This window comes from Salmo salar, chromosome 12 (assembly GCF_965601325.2).
Source record: "Salmo salar chromosome 12, fSalSal1, whole genome shotgun sequence".
NCBI lineage: Eukaryota > Metazoa > Chordata > Actinopteri > Salmoniformes > Salmonidae > Salmo > Salmo salar.
The window spans coordinates 20,344,751-20,370,784 of record NC_138302.1 but is presented as its reverse complement, the minus strand read 5'-3'; the positions used below and the strand labels follow the sequence as shown (position 1 = coordinate 20,370,784).

The window sequence follows — 26,034 nt, the reverse complement described above, 5'->3', positions numbered from 1 at the left end:
TGGAGTTGTAAACAGGGTCGAGTCAGTGGAGGATGATCTGAGAGTTAATCAACTCAAAGACACCTATCATTGGTCGGTTGCAAGTGACCTAGAGCCATCCTGACACCTAATTGATCACAGTGGGGATTGGTGCGGTTTGTAGGGGCCAGGGTGACTGTGGGTTCTGTGTGAAACACGGTACCTGGTGAAACCCTATTGGAAGAAGGACCTCATTCTGAAAAGTGTCTGTGTGACCCTCAGAAGTGGTGAATTCCAATTATTTTAAATGTGCTGGCCAGGTATGCCCTGGGTTTGGTCATTTAGTGTTAAATATCTAGAATCTTGGTGAACTAGATGAAAACTAGAATCTGTGTGAACTAGTTTTTGGCCATTTAACATTAAAAGATCCGGAATATATGCAAACTGTGTTTACTAGTTATGACCATTTATGATATAGTATAAGCTAGTAAGGTGCACCTGTAATTGTTTTAAACCTGGACCCCATTTTAGAAGTATTGAAAGATGTAAATGTACGAGTTACATTATCCTAGGAACTAACTATGAGATAGAAATTAGAAAATATTTCTGCAGGTTAAAATATTGTAGAAAAACAACTAATTGATTAGGTATGTTTGGGAATAGCATTGTGTGACTGTGATATGAGAGTTGTGTGACTGTGATATGAGAGTTGTGTGACTGTGATATAAGAGTTGTGTGACTGTGATATGAGAGTTGTGTGACTGTGATATGAGAGTTGTGTGACTGTGATATGAGAGTTGTGTGACTGTGATATGAGAGTTGTGTGACTGTGATATGAGAGTTGTGTGACTGTGTCTTAATCTGAAGTTTGGATAGTAACATAGAGATCTATAGTTCTATAGAAATATGCTTAATCAGATGATTGACATTTGGATAATAAGTTTGATTATAACGTTATCTTGGGGTTCCGTTCCTTCACTGCCCATCATAGAATATCACAGGGTTGTATTGAGAGCAGGATGATAGTTTAGGAAGCAGCGGAAGGTCTATAGTTACTGGATGGCTTGATTTTTGCCGTGGTCTCTACTATAAAACGCTTATTGGATTTTCTCCGTCCGGGTACTACATTTGAAATAAAACTGGCATAACAATTCGGGGGGGGTTTTCCCAGTACGAGAGGAGTTGCTATATTTATTGAATAAACCTTTTTACATCAAGTTAGAGTGAACCAAGGTGGCTGACTAGCTGTTGATGTTGAAGAAGTGTCCTGTCCACAAGATTATACGTCACAGTGGCAGAATCACCTGAAAGACGCACATCGCCTTCTGCTGACTGGAGTTGGTATCGCAGTTGAGAAAATACTTTCAGACAAAAAGCTAAAAAGCGACTGCCCCTAAAAACCAACAACTCCCTTTGAAAACGGGCGATGTGGCATCAGAAACATTTATTATAGTGTAAAAATGTACTACAAAGTGTAGCTAAATAGAATAACTTTGGTCATACCCACTCAGCACGTGACGTCCAAGGACGTTGAATTATGGGCAATATCAGGTCTGTCTATTGTGGCCGCTATTTAACCCTAAAATAGTCATCCCAAATTGGGCTGTGTATAACTATGTAAATGTCTCTAGGACAAGGGGACTTTTATCAATATACACTCTAAAAACTAAAGGTTCCTGGAGTATCCTTTAGGGGTCCCCTATAAGTTCTCCAAAAGAACCCCTTATCATGGTTCCTCAAAGAACCTTTTGGGGTAATTTTTTTTAACTCCCGGTCCACCCTCCCTGCATTATAAAAAAATATTTGAATAACAATATTGACAATATTGATTTAAATAATTCATTGTTTATTTACTGGCACCACAAATATGAATTAACAATATTGTAGACTTGATGCTAAATACAGTTTTTTCATCTTTAGTGTGTATATCATATTCACTTAGTTATGTTAGGAAGTTTGCCATCTTTATGCCCGGCCCTGGTAACTTCACCCCAACTTCTCTTATCCCCAGAACACTAACTTAAGAACATAAGTGTTTTTCTGACATTTTTGGGAAATTTAAGGGAAAATAAAAAAAATACAGCTGTAGCAGAGCCCCAAGTCCCATGGGGACGTCCTCGAGGGTGTGGATGTTCTCCCCATCAAAGGCCAGCGTGATTTCACTCTCATAGTGAAATGGATTTCCGCCAATGTGCAGTAAAGGAGTGAAGAGCAGTGAAATCTGTGTCAACAAAAGTAAGACAAGATTAATACACAAACAATTAACAAAGAACATAACAAATGTTCAGCTGTAGTTTTATATAAGCATGCACACCTATGTTTATGAAGAAACAGATGATTTGTGCAAAGGCATACCTTGTCACGGACATAAAGGCCACTCGGGTCCTCATTGAAGAGGTAGGGCAAGAGCAGGATCGCTGCTGTGGTCTCCAGTCCTAGTAAAGTAAAGCATCGTACTACACTTTCTAATTTTATTACAAAATACATTAGAGAAAGTGAAGGAATAACAGCAAATACATCTTCTGTATTGTCCTTCAGGGACTGTCAAAATAGCAGGATGATGTCCTCACCCCTGCCTCGCCCCTCTATCTCTGCTACTCCTTGAATTATCTTTTTCTCTATATCCATTCCATGGACTTGATTCATTTGTGAGAAGATCTGAAAAGATAACTTGCACACATTTGTATCCTAATAGATTTCAGTTTGTATTGACTGCTATGTAGGTTAAATGTACACTTCAAATGCAGCTGTCCTACAACATATCTGTACCTTCTTCTTGATCCCAACTGCATTGTGTCCATGTTCTGTCCTATAAGAATTTCAAAGGAAGAGAAAATGTGTCAAAGAATAGTCTTACAAGCATTAATATATATATATATTTATATATATATATGTATATAGTAAATAAATATTTAAAGATAAATGGCATCGACATACAATTGAATGCAAAATAGAAGAACATATAGGAGAAAGCACTAGCCAATACAGTACTGCCATACAGTAACAGTACTGCCATACAGGTCTAATATCACATTTCAAAAAATCTTTGTACACAAATTGTTCAATATTTTATCAGGCTGACTTGAAAGATTATACGCAACATTTTGCTGCGTGGCAATACTGTGTTTGTATTCTGAAGGGCATTTATACAAAAGAGGTAGTCTAGTCACTGTATTAATACCATTATGCATTTGAATCCCATCTACAGCTACCATCTAAGATATTAATTTCCCTCCACAAGGGGGCGGACATGTAACGTTTCCAAAATGGGATAGTATTGTACATGTAACGTTTCCAAAATGGGATAGTATTGTACATGTAACGTTTCCAAAATGGGATAGTATTGTACATGTAACGTTTCCAAAATGGGATAGTATTATACATGTAACGTTTCCAAAATGGGATAGTATTGTATATGTAACGTTATGCCCCCCTGTGAGTTAATAGTATTGCATGCTGTAGCAGGCTATATAAAGAGGAAGCCCTCCATTGACAATTCAGTTCGTTGTAACATCTCGTCTGGACAGGTCACCGTCCTTAGTTAGTTAGTTAGTTAGTTAGTTAGTTAGTTAGTTAGTTAGCTAACGAAGCTAACGTTAGCTAGTTCATTATCACAAAAGTGAGAACTGCTTTAGATTGGAAACTTACGTTAATGAGTGTAAAGCCATCCATGTTGGTTTTATGGAAACTATATACAATATATGGGAAATAATATAGTTCAGGAAATAATCCAAACCTAGTTTTGCCTAGTTAGGACATAACGTTAGCTAGCTAGCTAACGGTACTGTACTGTAGCTCATACAACGCCGACGGTCAAACCCGGCTTTCTAATATTTACGTTAATTAGCTATAGTAACGTTATGGAAGCTATTCACAGAAAACCATAATTGTCTTCGTTATTCATTAGTATGTTATATTATTCTATAAATTATTTTGATACATATTCAGAGCCAAACATTGACCCAAACGTACCTTTTTAACTGTTGTCGCATCCAAACTTGTCACCAGAGTTTTCAGTTGTAATTGCGAAGTTCCCAGAAGAAGTCCAGCAACAACGGAGGTTCCTCGATGAACCCACCTTCTAACAAGTTCTTTGAAGAACCTTTTAGTGCTGCTTTTCATTGACCAACAACCCTACGGTTCTTAGGGGATCTGAAAACAACTCCAGTTGAACCCTTCATTTTTAGAGTGTAGTCGGCTCTATTTACTCTCAGATTCAAAAATGCTGATTAGCATCAACGATCATGTCAGCTGCTGCTGCTCCAATACAGTATGAGGTGAGATGGTGAACTGATGTTGAACCGGGCAGTCAGTCATTCATTCTGTACTATGAGTCTATCAAATCAAATTGTATTAGTCACATGCGCCGAATACAACAGGTGTAGACCTTAAAGTGAAATGCTTACTTACAAGCCCCTAACCAACATTGCAGTTTTAAAAAGTACATATAAGAATAAGAAATAAAAGGAACTAGTAATTAAAGAGCAGAAGTTAAAAAACAATAGCTAGACTATATACAGGGGTCAATACAGAGTCAATGTGCTGGGGCACCAGTTAGTCGAGGTAATTGAGGTAGTATGTACATGTAGGTAGAGTTATTAAAGTGACTATACATAGATGATAACAGAGAGTGGGGCGGGGGCTTCCTCTGACACCGCCTGGTATAGAGGTCCTGGATAGCAGGAAGCTTGGCCCCAGTGATGTACTGGGCTGTGTGCACTACCCTTTGTAGTGCCTTGCGGTCGGAGGCAGAGCAGTTGCCGTACCAGGCAGTGATGCAACCAGTCAGGATGCTCTCGATTGTGCAGCTGTAGAACCTTTTGAGGATCTGAGGACCCATACTAAATCTTTTCAGTCTTCTGAGGGGGAATAGGTTTTGTTGTGCCCTCTTCACGACTGTCTTGGTGTGCTTAGACCATGGTAGATTGTTAGTGATGTGGACGCCAAGGAACTTGAAGCTCTCAACCTGTTCCACTACAGCCCCGTCGATGAGAATGGGGTGTGCTCGGTCTTCTTTTCCTGTAGTCCACAATCATCTCCTTTGTCTTGATCACGTTGAGGGAGAGGTTGTTTTCCTGGCACCACACGGCCAGGTCTCTGACCTCCTCCCTATAGGCTGTTTCCTCGTTGTTGGTGATCAGTTGTGTTGTTACTTACCCTTAAAAACATGAGCTGGCGCAGACCCTGAAAAGTAGTTTGTGTGGAGGTGCTGACTAACGGCGAATAAACTATAGACTATCAAAATAAAGAAAGTCGCACTCTCCATGTATAAACTCCCAGCAATTTAATGGGTATTTACCAACGTTTCGGCATCACTGTGCCTTCCTCAGGGTAATGTCATGAATAATTGAATTAGGTTATGTAGACAAACAGTGCAATTAGTGTAACCAATGACAATAGTGAGGGCTGTGTCATAATGATTAAGTTAATTTAAATTAATTTGTGAAACTGTTAAAAAATTGTATATGGCATATTAAATATTTTACTCTATTGTTATCATATAGAAACATCATGGAATATTGTACATCATATTAGCATCAACATACATTACTGTTTCATTCAATTTCATATTTAAAAGTACATAAGTCAGAACTCATCACCTGCTATGTAAAAGAGACAGAAGAATGCACAATGGTATCCCGGATCCTTGGGACATCCCTACCCTAAACCCTACCTTAACCATTTTAATTGTCAACTTCAACGGGCTAGGGACGTCTCAAGGATGTATCTCTACCTGAAAATACATGATCTACGTGATTGATAGTTAGTATTCAGCAGTCATAAAGCCTTATTTACTTTAATGAACTACTAAAATAGTGATTTTGTCAGACAGCATAGACAGCAGCTCTACACTTTATTGACTGACTGATCCATTCATCCTTCCATCCCTCCTCAGCCTTCCTCTCCTCTGAAGACCCAGTGAGGGTGGAGCTCAGTCAGAGAGCTGTTGAGGGACTGGTTAGGAAGAACACTTCTACAGCCAGAGAGGTGAGAGGTCACATATGGTTTAGATGGCAAATATTTATGTCCCCTTAGCGGTTCATCACGTCAGCAAACGGGAATATGTTCCATCATCCATGTTTATTTACATTAGTGCAAATTATCCACTGATATTGGTGTAATTTCTCACCCCTTTTGGCTGTATGAAAGTTAATTTCCTCTCAGACACACATTTGTTCTTTGATATTATGAAGGTCATGTGTCAAATGTACTTTTCCCCACATCTCTTTACATTGCTGATGCATATTTGGTGGCCTGACTGCATCCAGAATATGTCAAAGGCCCATCCTGGTAGATCTGAACCTAATGCAGCTTGGATGGATCGGATGACAGAAGTCACATTTAGGTGCCAGGTGTAACTGAGGCAATAGATGCTCCATATCCATTACTTTGAGTGTTTTACATAATATGACTAAATGTGTTTCTTTCAGTGTTGCAGAGACAGTCAAGAAATGGAACAGCAAGGCCACAGAACATGACATAAGCAGAGCTGTTTGATAATTTTGTTTGTTTTTAATAGTTGAATCCTTTGACGTATTGTTGATTTTTTTTTTAAAGTGAGATGAAATGTACATACCATACAATAGATATACTGAATTTATACTGTTTTTCATACTAAGATAAGTGTTGCTTTTGCAAGAGTCTTGATTGGTCAGTCATCGGGTTCATTTGTTTTGCAATATGTTCAAATCAAGCTTTATATATACAGCACATTTCAGACATGGATGCAACACAATGGCTTCACAGGAAAAAAACTAATATTTACCACAACAAACATAAGATAAAAAAGATTAACTGAAAGACTAATAAACATTCTAAGGAATATACATTGATTAAAATACTAAGAATTGGATGCAACATCCAACCCAAAATATAAGTTTGTTTAACTCCATTGTTTGTTGTTTCGTTCCCCAGCAAGAAAGTCACAAAAGTCCCTTAAATAGAAGATGGAACTAACAAAGAGTCAGTGACAACTAAACAGGTGGGGTTTTAGGAGGGGTTCTGATAGACACTATGGGGGTGTCCACTGAATGTTGACTAGTAACAACAACTGGGACATAAAAGACACCCACCATGAGACACACTAAATCTGCCCAAGAAGAGGAAAACAAAAGAAAAACCCACACCAAACTTAAAGACAGGATGCAAACCAAAACGGTGGAGCAACTAAAGGTGTTGACTCTACACATCTATCAAGACAACTGGAGCACTGAGACAGCCACTCTTAAATAGAACCTGGACCAGCTCAGGTGAAACACCTTCCCACTAATGAGATGGACAAGCCAGCACAGGTGTAACACATACTGACTAACGAGGTGACACCAATCAGTGCGCCCTACGTGCTAACGAGCTATACGTGCTAAAGTCCAACCTCAACACATAAATGGAAAAACCAAAGCCTGTAACACCTTCCCCGTTAAGACAACAAATATATCCTATAAGTTTGCTCACCACCAAGAGAGAACTTCCATTTCACATTCTAATCAACTACAATGCTTCACCTTCTACAATATAAACGTGGTTTACTGGCTGTCAACAATTAAAAACAGGAAAAAACATTTCTAAATATAATTTTTCTACAATCTTATTTTTTTTTAAACTCACTAGCTTCTAGAACTCTCGTCTTCCTAAAACTCTCCAGCTTCTAGAACTCTCGTCTTTCTAAAACTCACTCGCTTCTAGAACTCTCGTCCGCTTGGAACGAGCCAAACACAACTCATCTCCAATACGGAAAAACATGCAGTCAATATAAATTGTGATCCATTGCAACACACTGGCTAAACGCAAAACACAAAACTTTTTGATTGCCCACCCCTGAGACAATCAGCAACCAAGTTGTCCTTACCACGGACATGTCTGATTTCAAGAGGAAACTCCTGCAATATCCGTAGTAACTTTCCACCTCACTACAGAGCTTCTCTCTCTTTTCAGGGTTCACTAGATAAGCATGTTGTTGGATCGGGGCCCAGTCCCCAATGTCATGTACATTTGGTTTGGCACATCTGAAAATGAACCCTGATATTCTAAAAGCAGGGCAACAATGTCAATATAATTATACCCAAAAATTGTCAGTTGGTTGAGTAAATAATTATAATTACTAAATGTTACATGAATTGTAAATGTGAAATATGAAAATGTACACCCCTTTGTTAATATGTATTGGCAATAATTCACTTAATGGTGAGACATGGAATAATAAAACATGTATCTTTCGTCAGGCTGGATGTTTGAAATGTGATAAAATTGTCAGATGGTTGCATAAATAATTATGATTGCTAAATGTTACATGAATTGAAATTGAACGTGTATTGGACGTCGGGCATAGTCTTCTTTTCAACATCTTTTCAATTACATTTTGCTAGGTGGGATAGCCCCAATGTCAAAACACAGTTTTAACATGTCCAAATCAATAACCAATATGCAGAAACCGTTTGTGATATATTGAAAACATAAAATGTGCTATATACACAAATATCGGCCAAATAATCATATTACTTGTATTTTTTTAAACAAGCACCTTATAAACTGCACAAGCAGCAATAAATCCCTGATATCGATTAGGGGGGAAATCAGGTTGTACGTGCTGTGCTGTTGAAAACTAACACAACTAAAACAAACACATGGAAATGGAAGATATCTTTTACCTGCAGAAGACAGTCAGCTACATTTTGGAGTGATGCATTTAAATTTAGGGGAACAAAAACAAAGGAACAACACATTTGTCATCACTCATCGATATCATGTTGAAATCAATTGTGCGAGAGGAGGAAGATGAGGTTGCACGTCCTGTTAAAACTAACAGCTCAAAAACCACACGGAATCTTGGAATAACGTGTACAGCCGTGACCAAAAGTTTTGAGAATGACACAAATATACATTTTCACAAAGTCTGCTGCCTCAGTTTGTATGATGGCAAATTGCATATACTCCAGAATGTTATGAAGAGTGATCAGATGAATTGCAAAGTCCCTCTTTGCCATGCAAATGACCTGAATCCACACCAAAAAAATTTACACTGCATTTCAGCCCTGCCACAAAAGGACCAGCTGACATCATGTCAGTGATTCTCTCGTTAACACAGGTGTGAATGTTGACGAGGACAAGGCTGGAGATCACTCTCATGCTGATTGAGTTCAAATAACAGACTGGAAGCTTCAAAAGGAGGGTGGTGCTTGTAATCATTGTTCTTCCTCAGTCAGCCACGGTTACCTGCAAGGAACACATGCTTTGCACAAAAATGGCTTCACAGGCAAGGATATTGCTGCCAGTGAGATTGAACCTAAATCAACCATTTATCGAATCATCAAGAACTTCAAGGAGAGCAGTTCAATTGTTGTGAAGAAGGCTTCAGGGCGCCCAAGAAAGTCCAGCAAGCGCCAGGACCGTCTCCTAAAGTTGATTCAGCTGCGGGATCGGGGCACCACCAGTACAGAGCTTGCTCGGGAATGGCAGCAGGCAGGTGTGAGTGCATCTGCACGCACAGTGAGGCGAAGACATTTGGCGGATGGCCTGGTGTCAAGAAGGGCAGCAAAGAAGCCACTTCTCTCCTGGAAAAACATCAGGGACAGACTAATATTCTGCAAAAGGTACAGGGATTGGACGGCTGAGGACTGGGGTAAAGTCATTTGTTCTGATGAATCCCATTTCCGATTGTTTGGGGCATCCAGAAAAAAGCTTGTCCGGAGCAGACAAGGTGAACGCTACCATCAGTCCTGTGTCATGCCAACAGTAAAGCATCCTGAGACCATTCATGTGTGGGGTTGCTTCTCAGCCAAGGGAGTGGGCTCACACAATTTTGCCTAAGAACACAGCCATGAATAAAGAATGGTACCAACACATCCTCCGAGAGCAACTTCTCCCAACCATCCAGGAACAGTTTGATGACGAACATGCCTTTTCCAGCATGATGGAGCACCTTGCCATTAGGCAAAAGTGATAACTAAGTGGCTCGGGGAACAAAACATCGATATTTTGGGTCCATGGCCAGGAAACTCCCCAGACCTTAATCCCATTGAGAACTTGTGGTCAATCCTCAAGAGGCGGGTGGGCAAACAAAACCCCACAAATTCTGACAAACACCAAGCATTGATTATGCAAGAATGGGCTGCCATCAGTCAGGATGTGGCCCAGAAGTTAATTGACAGCATGCCAGGGCGGATTGCAGAGGTCTTGAAAAAGAAGGGTCAACACTGGAAATATTGACTCTTTGCATCAACTTCATGTAATTGTCAATAAAAGCCTTTGACTCTTATGAAATGCTTGTAATTATACTTCAGTATTCCATAGTAACATCTGACAAAAATATCTAAAGACACTGAAGCAGCAAACTTTGTGAAAACTAATATTTGTGTCATTATCAAAACTTTTGGCCACGACTGTACATCACTGGTTAGAGGACAATTTGTAGAAAACAGCTAGCTACATTTTGAGGTGTTGCATTTTGATTCAAGTGGGTCACCAACGTGGTAAGTGTAACACAATTCTTCTTTTGTTAGTCACTTTTCATTAAATTAAATTCATAGCCTGGATTTTTCCACAGAGGCTAATATCAATACAATAGGGAGCAAACGTTTAGGGTTCTACATTCTGACATCATTAAAATACTGCTACTACAATGTTTAAACATTCTACATTGTGACATAATTTCATTGATGTCAGGAAACAACTCCTTCATGTATGTAATTTCTGATGTTTGATCAGAGATCTTTTATCAGAGTATCTCTTCCCACATTGATCACAGCAAGGATTCTTTCCTGTGTGTGTTCTCTGGTGTACAGTTAGATAGCTAGATCTAGTAAAACTCTTCCCACATTGATTACAGCTATAAAGTTTCTCTCCTGTGTGTGTTCTCTGGTGCAAAGTCAGCTGGCTAGATGTAGTAAAACTCTTCCCACATTGATCACAGCTATAAGGTTTCTCTCCTGTGTGTGTTCTCTGATGTACTATCAGGTTGTATGGCCGAGTAAATCTCTTCCCACATTGACTACAGCTATAAGATTTCTCTCCTGTGTGTGTTCTCTGGTGTACAATCAGGCTGTCTGGCCGAGTAAAACTCTTCCCACATTGACTACAGCTATAAGAATTCTCTCCTGTGTGTGTTCTCTGGTGTACTATCAGGCTGTCTGGCCAAGTAAAACTCTTCCCACATTGATTACAGCTATATGGTTTCTCTCCTGTGTGTGTTCTCTGGTGAATAGTTACATAGCTAGATGTAGAAAAACTCTTCCGACATTGACTACAGCTATAAGGTTTCTCTCCAGTGTGTATTCTCTGGTGTGATTTCAGGGTTTGTTGCCGAATAAAACTCTTCCCACATTGATTACAGCTGTATGGTTTCTCTCCTGTGTGTGTTCTCTGGTGTATAGTTAGATAGCGAGATGTAGAAAAACCCTTCCCACATTGACTACAGCTATATGGTTTCTCTCCAGTGTGAATTCTTTGATGTATTTTAAGTTTTACTGAAGAGTTGAATCTTTTCCCACAGTCAGAGCAGCAGTGAGATTTCTTCCCAGTGTGTCTCTGCTGATGTTCTGATCTGGAGAGACTCTTCTCTGCCTCGTTAGCATCATGATGTTGTTGAGGCTCTCCAGAGGATCCACAATAGTCCCGTCTCTCTCCTGTGTGAACGACAAAAGTCAGACAGATGGTTAACCTCTTACATCTAGACGTTCCGCTAGCGGAACACCTGCTCCAATATCCAATGATAGGCGTGGCGCGAATTACAAATTCCTCAAAAATACAAAAACTTCAATTTTTCAAACATATGACTATTTCACAGCATTTTAAAGACAAGACTCTCCTTTATCTAACCACACTGTCCGATTTCAAAAAGGCTTTACAGCGAAAGCAAAACATTAGATTATGTCAGCAGAGTACCAAGCCAGAAATAATCAGACACCCATTTTTCAAGCTAGCATATAATGTCACAAAAACCCAGAAGACAGCTAAATGCAGCACTAACCTTTGATGATCTTCATCAGATGACACACCTAGGACATTATGTTATACAATACATGCATGTTTTGTTCAATCAAGTTCATATTTATATCAAAAAACAGCTTTTACATTAGCATGTGACGTTCAGAACTAGCATACCCCCCGCAAACTTCCGGGGAATTTGCTAACAATTTACTTCAATAACAAATGTTGGTTTGGTCCAAAATAATCCATCGTTATATCCGAATAGCGGCGTTTTGTTCGTGCGTCCCAGACACTATCCGAAATGGTAAATCAGGTTCGTGCGCATGGCGCAATTCGTGACAAAAAAATTCTAAATATTCCATTACCGTACTTCGAAGCATGTCAACCGCTGTTTAAAATCAATTTTTATGCAATTTATCTCGTAAAAAAGCGATAATATTCCGACCGGGAATCTCCTTTTCGGCAAACAGAGGAAAAATCACAAAGACGGGGGTGGCCAGGGCACGCGCCTAAGCCCACAGTCCCTTGATCGGCCACTTGAGAAAGGCGATAATGTGTTTCAGCCTGGGGCTGGGATGACGACATTCAGGTTTTTCCCGGGCTCTGAGCGCCCATGGAAGACGTAGGAAGTGTCACGTTAGAGCAGAGATCCTTAGTAAAAGATAGAGATGGCAAAGAAGTTCAAGAAATGGTCAGACAGGCCACTTCCTGTAAAGGAATCTCTCAGGTTTTGACCTGCCATTTGAGTTCTGTTATACTCACAGACACAATTCAAACAGTTTTAGAAACTTTGGAGTGTTTTCTATCCAAAGCCAATAATTATATGCATATTCTAGTTACTGGGCAGGAGTAGTAACCAGATTAAATCGGGTACGTTTTTTATCCAGCCGTGAAAATACTGCCCCCTAGCCATAACAGGTTAAAGGCCCACAACAGCAGAAATCCACTGTTTATTTGAGGTAAAAGGTGATGCCCAGAGCGTACCCATGAAGTTGTACAACAATTGACCTCTGTTAAATTTGACAATTAAGACAGTCAAGTGAGCAACAATAGTCATATGTTGTCTTGTTTTCACATTAGTAGTAACATCGATGATTGTAGGCTAGAAATACATTTTTCAAGTTGTTGAAATCCTAGACACTGTGCCAGATGACTTTTGGTCTCCAATATAGGCCACTTTCTGTGTTTGCTAAAATTGTGGCACGAGGGCAAAGCACACTCAATTTGGTTGCAGAAACTCCTCCCTGCTAATCCTTCAGCCGAAGTCGCGACTCCCCATAGTATGTTGTACCAAAGGTGACTGACCCTTAAGGGAACTACACTGCCATAAATACAAGGAAAGTCAAGTAGTGTTTTATAATTTTTAAAAATCACAAATCCGTCAAGGCACCAACTTTGAGAAGGGTTTAAAACAAAGGTTTCAAACAATTCAAAAATGTTATTGAATGTAGGTATGTTTTGCCTTTAATGTAATGGCATTGAAAATACTTAATGAGTACATACTACATACCATTAGTTAATTTTAGTATACTGTAACTACTGTCGTGTCTTTGGGCACCATTAAACTGAAGACATGTTTATCAATTAACTCCCTGTAATTATTATTACGCGATTAAACTGATTAATCGTTTAACTGTAATTAACTAGGAGATCGGGGCACCAAGGAAAATATTCAGATTACAAAGTTATAATTTTCCTAATATAACTTTCCTATATTATAACATTATATATTATATTATATTATAGTATAGGCTGTTTATCTTCTGGTTTAAATGGTGTATTTTACCTCGCGTCCAGTCTCATTCCAAACGTCGTAAATTGTTGTATCTGCACGAATCCAGCCTTTGCTAAAAGTCATCCATACATCAATTGTCTTAAAATCATTTATTTACTAAACTAAGTAATTCACAGAAAGCATACAAACAGTAATTATCGTCACAAAGAATTGGTAGGGTAATGTGCCCTAGTGGGCTAAACAGGCATGGCTGGTGTCTTGTTAAAACAAAGGGTCATAAAGGGCAGCTGAGAAGGCACACAGAGTTCATTAATATTAACAATTGATATGCTAAATCTTTGCACATGAACGCTCACTCATTCGGGAACAATTGCAATCAATATATATTTACGCTCAGTGTGTGTCGGGATCCTTGTTGGAGAGTTCTGTTCTGTTGGAGAGTTTTGTCCGCGTTCTCTCTCTGTTAGAATGGATCTTTCAAAGCGACATTCATTAATGTCGTTATAGAATGGATGTCTCGTCGGTCTTCGCGTTCGATGATCGAGTACTTAGCTGCAGACTAATAATTAATATCAAAGACTTGTTCTTATTCTGTCGGTATCGGTAGTCTAAAAGTTAACTTTCAGTAGAGGAATTGGATGGTCAAACCTATTGGCCAACTCGCAATGGAGTGGAGGCCTGGTCTCCAGAAAGTAACCCTGGGTGGGGGTTTTATTCGGAATGACAGAAAAAGGCTGTCTCATGACGCCAGGTCTTGTCTGTGTCCCTGGGGGCGTGCCGATGACTGAGTTAAGCTTTGAACAGAAATACAATTCTATCACATTAACATCAGTACATAGCCTCTCTACATATTCCAAATAGCTTTAATCTTATTAAATACATTTTATACAACCATTTAGATGCAAGTCCCATAGCTGAGGCTATTATATAAACAGTTTTATGGTAATATGGCTATATTGTCTCTTCTGAGTATCACAAAATTGTACCAAGCGGACCAGTTCGTAGCTGGATTCTTCACCGATCTTTTATACCTTCTCCAGAACAAAAATGTCGTTCGGTTCCCCAATTCTGTGAGTTGGAAGAATTTCCTGTGTCCCTCTATGAAACCCCTCTCTGTCTCAACTGGGCCTGTTAGGCAGGACATTTCCTTTGGAATTTACGACCGCCTTGACAGGGCCTGGGTAGGGAGAGGTAGGTAGGGGGGTGGTGGTCAACTGTGCTCCCTGTTCCCAGAGAGAGGGCAACGTCATGACACTACATACTTAATGAGTATATACTATTAGTTCATTTTATTTATTATTTAATTGTAGTATACTATAACTACATACTTAATGAGTATATACTACATACTATTAGTTAATTGTAGTATACTGTAACCGATCCGTATCCTTTCAGTTGAGCGCTCTTCTAATATCTACCGGAAGTTTTTGTTGTTGCTATGCAACCTCTTGCTAGCTAGCTAGTTAGCATAACACATTACTAGTTAGACATTTTACGACTTCAGGTGTGTTTTTAAATTCAATCTTGAATACCAGAGTGCTTCATAAATTCAGAGCGTTGTCAGATTGTCCATTTGTAAATTTAGCCCGTTTCGCTCTCGGAGCGCACTGGACACTCCGGCCGAGGAGTTGGGTTGATTTGACCGTTCTGACCTTAGCTTGCTAGCTACTTCCAGACACAAATGAGACCACTCTGACCATTTTACTCGCCCTAGCAGAGCTGGTTAGGCAGTTTACATGTTATCCATAGTGACTGTGCTGCTGGAAAACATTTAAATGACGCTTTTTTTTCCTACGTTTACTGACACCTGGACATATTCAACGGGTGTTGAGCGCTAGTAAATTCATTATTCTGCGCTCTGGTACTCAGACGAGAGTGCTCTGAAATCGGAGTAGATAGCCAGAGCGAATTTATGAAAGCACCCGAATGTCCATTGAGAAAGCACAACGACTATACCGTTTAGCTAAGCGAAGAATGACAGGGAATAATCAAGTCAATAAACGTTGGGTAGTTAGATAGAATATAACTTAGTTAATATACTGGTAAGTTTGAAGTATAAGTAGCCAACTAACGTTAGTTAACATACCGGTACATACTGCTGTAATAACATGCTAGCAAATTGTCAGACAAAATATTGTGTAAGGTAACTTATTTGAAAAGTCATTACATCGCTCAACATTTTCTTAACATTTGTCATAATCAGTTAAAGCAATGAATTTGTATCGGCTCTCGTTGGACTTCGACTGCATATTTTCCGCCATTTTCTTAAAATCTGAAAACATTGTGAAGACACGCCCATTTCCTGAATAATTGCATTATGGGCCCTAAAGTACTGCATGTATACGTCATATTTTGCCGTTTTTAGTACGACATCCAGGAACTTTTGGCATACTAACTACATTATACTATGACCAATAAGCATACTATACACTCAATTCCCGTCACAAATAGTACGGTTAGTATGAGTATTCTAACACAGCTAATGACTGATCAACAGCTCTAAAAATTTGACCCCCACAGGAAATCTTCACTGGCAGTTATAGAAAGACACATTTACTATATAACCATTGATTCTTGAAGAATATAACATTTAAACGCCTCAAATGTTTCAATTGTATTAACCTACCAGAAACCAAAACATAAGCTTGTATAACACCACTGTTTGTAAACAAGCACTGTATAGCCTTGAAATCTTGTTTAAAACTATAATTTTGACCTTATGGATGGCCAGTCCTTGTATTTATAGTGTAGTAAAAAAAGGGGGTAGTCCTGAGCTGGACTCAAACCTGGGTCCAGCAACTGTCAAGAAGTCTGAACTTCTTAACGAGGTCGCTAGGTTTTGGGTTACGTTTGCTACAATCGCTTTCTCTATGAATTTGAGAGTGGTTACATTTCTCTAGCCCCCATCCCTCAGCTGTTTAACAAACCAAGTCTCAGGGCTGACAATTTTTTGCTATTTAAATCCTAGGTTACCCCTATAAAATAGCCGCACATCTATCAACCAATCTGCAGTTCATACAATAACAAAGCTGTCTTTCCACCACTAGTTTGGTTATAAGATGATGATGGGGCTGGAGAAATGTAACTACTCTCAAATTCATAGACGGACCTACGGATGTAAGGACTGACCATCCATGATATCAACAATATAGTTTCAACCATGTTTTGAGTGTTTACAGCATTTGTTTATCATTTAAATTGTTTCTAAACATTGGAGTAAAAAAAGCTTATTTGGGGTTCTGACGGGGTAAACAGTTGAACTAAGCTCATGAGGCATGTGTTATATTCTTTAAGAATCAATGGTTACAAATAAATAATTTAAAAAGGTTAAATATGGATGTAGCTATTGCATATTTCTCCTTTAACACCACACATCAGTTCAACAACTTTGCATATTTCCCCTTTAACACCACACATCAGTTCAACAACTGCAGAGTTTGTGCCTCTGTTTTTAAGACAGTACTTACTAGTGTTAATCAGGGCCCGTTTATCGTTAGAACCATTGGATGCCTTAACATGCCTTTGGGAAACCGAGCCCAGATATCCAGTTTCATCCTCGTCTTCTTCCAATGTGACAGTCATCTCCCCCTCCTCCTCTTTCACCCCCAAAACAGCCTCCTCCTCTTTCTCTTCCTTTTCTTTAACAGTAAGATCCTCCTCCTCTTTCACTCTGAACGAGTCTTCCTCTTGTTTAACTGAAACGTCTTTCTCTTCTTCTTTCACTGTAACAGCCTCACCCTTTACTTGTTTTTGTATTGTGATATCCTCTTCCTCCTCTTTCACGACAACGTTCAGCCACAGACCCTCTTTCTCCGTCCAGCATACCTCCTCTTCTTTAGCAGGAGAGTAGCTTAGTGAGCTCATGGTCGGGGGTGTTAGCTAGCTTGGCTAATGCTAACTTAACCAGCCCGCTACCTGACTAATAACAACAACACCGTAAATATGAAATTAAAACGGATAACTTACTACACGACATTAGTGGGTTTAAAACACAGTGGCTAATATAAACGAAAACGTCTAAAGAGCTTTATTGGTTCGGCTATTTTGTCTAGCAAGCTACCGAGGTGGCTGACGAACTGTTGTTGCTGTTGAAAGAAGCGTTCCGTCCACTAGATTATACGTCACACTAGCAGCATTGCCTTAAAGCCCCACATGATGTATTGTTACACCATGTAGGAGCAGTACAGACCTAGTCTGTTCATTATATACATCTACATGATGTATTGTTACACCATGTAGGAGCAGTATAGACCTAGTCTGTTCATTATATACATCTACATGATGTATTGTTACACCATGTAGGAGCAGCATAGACCTAGTCTGTTCATTATATACATCTATATGAGGTATTGTTACACCATGTAGGAGCAGCATAGACCTAGTCTGTTCCTTATATACATCTACATGAGGTATTGTTACACCATGTAGGAGCAGTATAGACCTAGTCTGTTCATTATATACATCTACATGATGTATTGTTACACCATGTAGGAGCAGCATAGACCTAGTCTGTTCATTATATACATCTACATGATGTATTGTTACACCATGTAGGAGCAGCATAGACCTAGTCTGTTCATTATATACATCTACATGATGTACTGTTACACCATGTAGGAGCAGCATAGACCTAGTCTGTTCATTATATACATCTACATGATGTATTGTTACACCATGTAGGAGCAGCATAGACCTAGTCTGTTCATTATATACATCTACATGATGTATTGTTACACCATGTAGGAGCAGTATATACCTACAGTAGCTAGCTACTTATTTAGATGTAGTATGACTTAATGAAACTGCCTTAAATGTGCTGTAATTAAAAAAATGTATCGCAATAATCAATCAACAAATCCCTGTCTTTGTATGTCTCAATATAATAGTATTATTTAATTAAATCCATTTCAAATAATCTTTGTCTGAAAATAAAATATGATCCTCAACTGCGTTTCCCACTCCAATCAGCAGACGGCGATGTGCGTCTTTCAGACGATGCTGATAGCGTGACGTATAATCTAGTGGACGGTTGTTCAAAAACAGCTAGTCAACCACCTCGGTAGCTTGCTAGCCGACATAGCCGAAAGATTCCAGCTGTTTATACGTTTTCGGTGTATATTAGCTACTGTGTTTTAGACACACTTCTATCGTATCTACTTGTTAACCTATTTCATGTAATATTACGTTATTTTGTATTAGTCAGCTATAGTAGCTGGCTAGTTAAGTTAGCACTAGCTTAGTCGCTAATGATAGCTTGCTAGCTAGCTAACATACCCGAACATGAGCTCCCTAAACTACTCCCCTCCTGTTAAAGAAGAGGAGGTCGGCTGGACGGAGAAAGAAGCTCTGGGGCTGAACATTGTCGTGAAAGAGGAGAAGGAAGAGGAGGATGTCACAGTTAAAAAAGAAGTAGAGAGTGAGGCTGTTACAGTGAAAGAAGAAGAGAAAGACGTTTCAGTGAAAGAAGAGGAAGACTTTCAGAGTGAAAGAGGAGGAGGATGTTACAGTAAAAAATACGTTGGGGGTGAGGCTGTTACAGTGAAATAAGATACTTTCAGAGTGAAAGAGAAGGAGTATGTTACTGTGAAAGAAGAGCAGGAAGAAAAAGAGGATGCAGTTTTTGGAGTGAGGAAGGAAGGGGAGATTACTGTCACGTTGAAAGATGAAGAGGAGGAGATAGGAGATCCCAGTAAGTACCGCCTTCAATTTGTTTTGAACTTTGGATATTCGGAGTTGGCTCGTCAATACCTCTTCAATGGAGGGCCCTAGGATGATGACTGATATGTCTAGAATCAGACGACGTAGAGAGAAAGCTACCCCTTGTTTTCTCCGTTCCGATTCCAAAAAGTGACTTAACATATATATTTTAGAAGGGTATATCTGCTGACCGCAGACTGGGGGGCACGGCATGTAGTGATTTTCATGTAGTGATGATTTACTACACACCATGCCCCCCAATAGTGCCATGTGAGAGTTGGGTTGGTTACACCAAATATTATGGATATACTGACAAGATGTCTCTCCGCCCTAACAAGGGGAGTCGTTGTCCACAAAGCGGCACTGTGGGTTGTCTAGCTCCCGCCTATCCTGTCTTTGGATTGGTGGATTCATCTTATTATTGTAATCTATTGTTTATATTCTATGAGGGTTGTTGTCGTCAACCGCCTGTATTCAATGGAGAGAGATGCTAAGCTACTAGCATGAATATGTATAGCGATCTGGAGACAACTCCTATAGTGTTTTTATCAAAGTAGTTGGTATTTCACGTGTCCACATAACAACTTAATCATTACGAAACTTCTGTTTTATCAAGTAAACCTCATGTAGCAAATAAGCCATTCATTTGTTGTTGACCAAATTCAACATTTTCCACACTGCATTGATAATTGTTTGCATTTGGATACAACCTACTGTAGCCTACTGGCATGACCTAGAGAGTTACAACCTACTGTAGCCTACTGGCATGACCTAGAGAGTTACAACCTACTGTAGCCTACTTGCATGACCTAGAGAGATATAACCACTTAGATACAACCTACAGTAGCCTACTGGCATGACCTAAAGAGTTACAACTTACTGTAACCTACTGGCATGACCTCGAGCGATACAACCTACTGTAGCTTACTGGCATGACCTAGAGAGTTACAACCTACTGTAGCCTACTGGCATGTCCTACAGAGATACAACCACTGGTATGCAAGCATTTCAAAACTTTTTTCTGACTTTTATGGGGTATTGTGATATCATTATGGGTTATCGTGATGTCATTATCAGGTATTGTCTGAAGATTGATCATTAAAAACATATGTAATCCATTTCAGAATAAGGCTGTAACGTAACAAAATGTATAAAAAGGGAAGGGGTCTGAATGCACTATGTTCTAGGGCTGTCCCAGATTTTTTTTTAAAGATAGTATTTTATTTCTACCAATTGATTGGTTGAAATGATATGACGTGTATTTGTTCATATAGACACACGTTCCGCACATACAGTTGATTTTATTAAACACATGGGGTATGTGTTTAATAAAATCAAATGTATGTGTGGAACTTGAACTGAACTGATGCTTCAAACGTTTGATAAAATAATTAACACACACAAATGACTTGAGGAAGCCAGAGATCAATATAACCAGAAGAAAATAACCAATCCCCGACCTGCTGCTGGCCTTCGTAAATTCTGACGTTATGCTCCTGAAGTTTCCGGGAAAATCTGCAAACTTTTTCCATTTCGAGTGCCAATTTATCTTACCATTTCCACCGAGGTACAACATCTGTTTGGCCCCGCCACTTCCTGGGTCGGTGAAGTGCGGTATTAAATTTAAGGAATAAATCCGAGTCTCACGCTCATCACCTGTGGAAGGCATGGCTTCCAGCGAGACGTGGATTTAATAGTATGTTGTACCTCGTTTCCCTCCTTCAGGGAACAGTAGTTATAGTCATAACATCACGCTTGTCATATGATGAACTTCGTCTTAAATACTGGATCTTGCTGTCGGACAGTTTTTTGTATTCAGATCTCTGAAATGCTCTCTATGTACGTAACATTTAGTGTCTCCTTATGTTACGCTGGGAAAACAGTTTTCATGGGCACAGAAATCCTAAATCATTTCAGAGTTTGCTAAATCCAATGGTTCTAACCGAGTCACCTTAAGTTGATTCACAACACCCAAATTGATACTGTCATTAACTCGGTTCTTCAATAATTACACATAATACTTAATACTGTAGCTGTTTAGTTATCGTTACATGTTCAGCTATCATGAGCTGATCCAGGAAATCATTTTCTGCATGCCAGTCAAATGTGCTTCTTCATTCATTACACCGGTAAAGACAGTTATGCCGTGCTCCACTTTGGATCCAACATCCCTAACAAATTGATATTTATATAATGTGTTATTATCTGCTTGATTTACAGTAGCGTCTCGTTAGTCTGTTTACACACATAGATACTTAGCTCATAAAGTGTAGACAACTGTTCCTTGATGGATAGGCTATTGTACAACACACAGAGCTATTTTCCTTTATTCAGGACATTTAGAATGACAACACATTACAGAGTAGCCTAGTGGGATTATTCACAAAATTATCTGGTGATCAGGTTATGAAATGTCATGACAAAGACATTTTAGTTTTCATGTTTCACCTGAAATATTAAATGATTTATAGTCCTAGGTCTATGTTGTTGTTAGGTGAAGTTATGGGTCCTACAGTAGGTCTATGTTATTGTGAGGTGAAGTTATGGGCCAATTTGTAAACACTTAGTGTTCAAACACTCATTGTCAGGCTGATGGCAAAGCTAGCCAAAGAGTATTTTACTGGTTGAAGTGTTGTTTAAGTATAAAGCAGTTTATTTGCAACAATAACACACAGGACATTCAAACGAGCCTTACAATTATAATCCAAAAGTAGTGCACTCATAAGCAACCTGGAAATGGAGGCTATTTTTACTGTCAGCCTATGAGAACTCCCCTGAGTTTTCCCCCATGGTGGTGAATTAGTGAATAGCAACACAAAGCTTAATGTGAGTTTCCTTGAGTAGCACTCCTGATCTTGCGTTGATGTTGAGCTGTAATATTCAGAATACATTGTGAAAAACTAAAATCTTCGTTCACCATTTTTGCTCCATGCAGATATACTACATCCATAACTAGTGGTTTCCTCATTAGCATGGAGGAGTTTCTGCAACCAAATTGCGTGTGCATCACCCTCGTGCTGCAATTTTAGCAAACACAGAAAGGGGCCTATATTGGAGACCAAAAGTCGTCTGGCACCCTGCTTAGGATTTCAACAACTTGAATAACTTATTTCTAGCCCTACAATCATCGATGTTACTACTAATGTGAAAACAAGACAAAATATGACTATTGTTGCAAGCTTGACTGTTTTAATTGTCAAATTTAAGACGTCAATTTTTGTACAACTTCATGGGTATGCTCTGGGCATCACCTTTTACCTCAAATAAACAGTGGATTTCTGCTGTGTTGGGCCTTTAACCATCTGTCTGACTTTGTCGTTCACACAGGAGAGAGACGGGACTATTGTGGATCCTCTGGGGAGCCTCAACAACATCATGATGCTGATGAGGCAGAGAAAAGTCTCTCCAGATCAGAACTCCTCAAGAAACACCAGCAGAGACCCACAGGGAAGAAATCTCACTGCTGCTCTGACTGTGGGAAAAGATTCAACACTTCATCAGACATCAAAATACATCAAAGAATTCAAACTGGAGAGAAACCTTACAGCTGTGATCAATGTGGGAAGAGTTTTACTCGGCTAAGCAGCCTGGTAGTACACCAGCGGGCACACCCAGGAGAGAAACCTTATAGCTGTGATCAATGTGGGAAGAGTTTTACTACATCTAGCTATCAAACTATACACCAGAGAATACACACTGGAGAGAAACCCCCCTAGCTGTAATCAATGTGGGAAGAGATACTCTGATAAAAGATCTCTGATTAAACATCAGAAAATACATGGAGTTGTTTCATGATATCAATGAAATAATGTCACAATATAGAATGTTTTAACATTGTAGTAGGAGTATTTTAATAATGTCATAATGTATAAGCCTAATTGTTTTGCCCCATTAAATTGATTTCAGCATGATATGGATATTAGCCTCTGGGGAAGAATCCAGGCTCTGAATTGAAATTGTACTATTTATGAGATTTAACAAAAAGTGACTAACACAAAAAGAGTTGTTACACTTACCACGTTGGTGACACACTTGAATCAAAAAGCAACACTTCAAAATGTAGCTAGCTGTTTTCCACGTTGGTGACCCACTTGAATCAAAATGCAACACTTCAAAATGTAGCTAGCTGTTTTCCACGTTGGTGACCGACTTCAATCAAAACACAACACCTAAAAATGTTTAGGTTTTCAATATATCCCAAACTGTTTCTGCATATGGGTTAATGATTTGAACACGTTAAAACTGTTTTTTGACATTGACATTTAGCAAAATGTAATTCAAAAGACGTTGAAATTAAGACTATGCCCGACGTCCAATATATGTTCGGTTCTAGTTGAAAGTTGAAAAGATGTCGTTTTTTTCAATGACTTGAAAATAACTTAATTTCAACGTACTTGCAGCCTATACACATGGACGCAGTATAATAAATTGGTCTATAATCAATTTGATGAACAATCCTACACCACTACTGAAGAAGCATGTCTCAAATCACCTACTCAAATTTCAAACATTCAGCCTGACAAAAGATACATTTTTTTTATCATTGAAATGCCTCACCCTTAAGTTCATTATTGCCAATACATATTAACAAAGGGGTGTACATTTGCTTTTGATATTTCATATTTACAATTCATGTAACATTAAGTAATCATAATTATTTATGCAACCAACTGACAATTTTGAGGTACTATTATATTGAAATTGTTATCCTTTTTTTTAGAATATCAGGGATCATTCTCAGATGTGCCAACCCAAATGTACTGCAGCATGACATTGGGGACTGGGCCCCGATCCAACAACATGCCTATCGAGATATTGCAGGAGTTCTTGAAATCAGACATGACTAATACAATTTGATTTGAGTTTCGTTTGGGCTCGTTCCAAGGGGACGAGAGTTCTAGAAACTAGTGAGTTTTAGGATTCTATAGAAAGAAAAAGGAGAGAAAAAAATTATATGATTGTATATTATTATTTAGAAGTACGTGTTTTTTCTTGTTTTTAATTGTTGACAGCAAGTTGTTTTCTGGTGGTGAGTGAACTTGTCCAACAAAAATATAGGATATATTTGTTGTCTTAAGGTGTTACAGGCTTTGGTTTTTCCATTTATGTTTTGAGGTTGGACTTTAGCACGTATAGCTTGTTAGCACGTATAGCTTGTTAGCACGTATAGCTTGTTAGCACGTATAGCTCGTTAGCACGTATAGCTCGTTAGTCAGTATGTGTTACACCTGTGCTGGCTTGTCCATCTCATTAGTGGGAAGGTATTTCACCTGAGCTTGTTAGCACGTATAGCTTGTTAGCACGTATAGCTCGTTAGCACGTATAGCTCGTTAGTCAGTATGTGTTACACCTGTGCTGGCTTGTCCATCTCATTAGTGGGAAGGTGTTTCACCTGAGCTGGTCCAGGTTCGATTTAAGAGTGCCTGTCCCAGTGCTCCAGTTGTCTTGATAGATGTGTAGAGTCAACACCTTTAGTTGCGCCACCTTTTAGGTTTGCTTCCTGTCTTTAAGTTTGGTGTGGGTTTTTCTTTTGTTTTCCTCTTCTTGGGCAGATTTAGTGGGTCTCATGGTGGGTGTCTTTTAGGTCCCAGTTGTTGTTACTTGGCAACTTTCAGTGGACACCCCCATAGTGTCTTTCAGCGCCCCTCCTAAAAAAAAACAAGCTTATATTTGGGGTTGGATATTGCATCCAATTAATATTTTTATCAATGGCATTTCCTTAGAATGTTCATAGGTCTTTCAGTTGTTAATCTTCTGTTTTTTATCCTCTTATGCTTTGTGTACTAAATATTTCTGTTTATTTTCATTGTTTTTTCCTGTGAAGCCATTGTGTTGCATCCATGTCTGACATGTGCTGTATAAATAAAGCTTGATTTGATTTTAACATATTGCAAAACAAATTAACCCAATGGCTGACCAATCAACAGATTCTTGGTCCATCTTAGTATGAAAAACAGTATCAATCCCACTTTTCAAGCCTGCTGAAGGCGTGGTGGAGTGGTAAACACCACCCCCGGCTCTACCAGGGGCTTGAGGTGGTCTCCCGCAGCTCTGATTATGTCATGTTCTGTGGCCTTGCCATTCCATTTCTTGACTGCCCCTGCAACACAGAAATACATTTAGTCATTTTATAGTCATATTATATTAAACACTCAAAGTAATGGACATGGAGCATCTATGGCCTCAGTTACACCTGGCACCTAAATGTGACTTCTGTCATTTGATCACTATAAGCTGCATTAGGTCTGGATGCACAGTTACAATGTGCTTGTGTGATGTTGTTCCCCTAGATTATGCACTAAGTTGCACACAAGGACCAGTTCAAATAGGCCAAGTCAAGGGGATGTTAATAATTTCATAATAATTCAGTGTGTTATTATTTTTTTAATTACAGCTGCATAGCTAATGTTAGTTTTTGGTGTACAAACACTTTTTCATATCTATATTGTAAATACACATCATTGTAAAAGTTTAGTATATTTTGGTTTGGTCCATAGCGGGTTATCTGTATTTCCATACCCCCTTATTGTTCTCTGTTGCCTGACCTTCGGCTTAGTGAGGTATGTTGTCCTTGGCTCCGCTATTGTTCAATATAAAACCTTGATAATGTTACACAATGTGCTGTTATGCAACCATACGTTTTGTTACAATGTGGACAATATAAAGATTTATGTTAACAAGTTTCACCAAGCTCGCTAACTAGGGTACCTGTTGTAACTTGT

General features: G+C 39.0%; 2 long non-coding RNA genes and 1 pseudogene across 3 annotated transcripts; 1 reads left to right on the top strand and 2 right to left on the bottom strand.

Annotated features, from left to right (window-relative positions):
- Positions 1-2,313: 2,313 nt before the first annotated feature.
- On the bottom strand, positions 2,314-4,042 carry LOC145859423 (uncharacterized). Its single transcript, XR_014379660.1, has 4 exons — positions 3,931-4,042; positions 2,728-2,767; positions 2,529-2,616; positions 2,314-2,393 (listed from the first exon to the last, which is right to left on the bottom strand). It is a non-coding gene; the product is annotated as an uncharacterized LOC145859423 (long non-coding RNA).
- Positions 4,043-6,449: 2,407 nt separating this feature from the next.
- On the bottom strand, positions 6,450-17,712 carry LOC145859420 (uncharacterized; annotated as a pseudogene). Its single transcript, XR_014379657.1, has 2 exons — positions 17,083-17,712; positions 6,450-11,576 (listed from the first exon to the last, which is right to left on the bottom strand). The product of XR_014379657.1 is annotated as an uncharacterized LOC145859420 (transcript).
- A 710-nt stretch (positions 17,713-18,422) lies between these two features.
- On the top strand, positions 18,423-25,196 carry LOC145859422 (uncharacterized). Its single transcript, XR_014379658.1, has 2 exons — positions 18,423-19,304; positions 22,640-25,196. It is a non-coding gene; the product is annotated as an uncharacterized LOC145859422 (long non-coding RNA).
- The last annotated feature ends 838 nt before the right edge of the window (positions 25,197-26,034 follow it).